Below are 1521 nucleotides of genomic sequence, written 5' to 3'. Positions count from 1 at the left end.
TCAGATCCGGTCATAACGTCTAGGCTGAGTTTGGGGTGTTACAATATGTCCCAAAAATCCAACATTTCGAAGCCAAAACTCACATTTACTGAATTTAGCAAATAGATGCTTATCTCTCAATATTTGTAACACAATCCTCAAATGTTCAGCATGCTCAGATTCAGCTCAGGAATAGATTAGAATGTCATCGATAAATACAACAACTTTTTCTAAATACGGTCTAAAGATTTGATTCGTCAAATGCATGACAACTGTAGGAGCATTAGTTAATCCAAATGGCATAACAAGAAATTCATAATGCCCGTACTTGGTTTTGAATGTAGTTTTCGCACATCTGAATCTTTAACTCGCAACTGATAATAACCAGATCTCAGATCAATTTTTGAAAATACTGTTGCTCCTTTCAACTGATCGAAAAAATCATCAATTCTTGGCAAAGGATACCTATTCTTAATCGTAACCTTGTTGAGCTGACGATAGTAAATATACAGTCTCATCGAGCTATCTTTCTTTTTTACAAACAACACTGATGCACCCTAGGGCAAAAAACTAGGTCGCGCAAAACTCCTATATGTTAACTCTTGCAACTGAGCTTTCAATTCTTTCAATTCTTTCAGAGCCATTCTGTATGGAGCTATCGATATTAGTGATGTTCTCGGTACTGATTCTGTAATGCCTCGAATTTGGGCTTAGAAGTATTGGGCCTTGAGTATGGGTACGTAAGGAGGTTGTATATAAGCATTTAATTATGCAAGGAAATGACACAATTAAATGTCTGCTTTGGTGGTTAATGGCTTTGAGAAGTGTTGGAGAAATCTTGGGTTCAAACTTGGGCTTTAGCAAAAATTTTGGTTTTAAGTGAATAAAACCCTGAGTGTTTGGATAAAGGCCTTTTAAATTATTGTGTTAAATAAATAACACAAGGAAGCATGTGGTCTAGTGGTTGTGGTGTCATTAAGGTTGCAAGGGATCTTGGGTTCAAGTCTTGGCTCTTGTAATTTATTTTGGTTTTTCTTTTAAAGGAACTTGATCTTTGGCCTATAGACCTTATAATTAATTGAGGATATTTTGTGACACAAAAAGAGCCTGTGGTGGAGTGGCAAGGTGGCATGTTGTGTAACTGTGAGGTCTGAGGTTCAAGTCTTGGGATGCACAGTGGAGTATTTATTTTGCTATTTAAGCTGTGTAGGAGGTAGAGTTGGACTGGAACTCTGTGGTTGAAGTGGTCATAAGAAAATAAGGAATTTTCTTAATGACTGAAAGTAATCCCACATCGGGAAGCTAACATGGGAATTGGTGAGAAGCTGGCTTTAAATAGAGAAAACCAGATGAGTTAGGAAGAGGGAAAGTGATTAAGACTCAATGCAGGATGTACCAAAGTTGGTGATCGTGGACTTCAGCGCGTTCTCATAAACAGGTGTGTATTTCGCACTACTCTAGTTGTAGAAGGGCAAATGCCGGAATGCCGAAATGCTGGCCACATGAGCGTGCGAGCGTACGTGTGGGAGCATTGACGTGATG

Source organism: Gossypium hirsutum, chromosome A02 (assembly GCF_007990345.1).
Source record: "Gossypium hirsutum isolate 1008001.06 chromosome A02, Gossypium_hirsutum_v2.1, whole genome shotgun sequence".
NCBI lineage: Eukaryota > Viridiplantae > Streptophyta > Magnoliopsida > Malvales > Malvaceae > Gossypium > Gossypium hirsutum.
The sequence above is the reverse complement of the archived record's forward strand: the minus strand, read 5'-3'. Positions refer to the sequence as shown.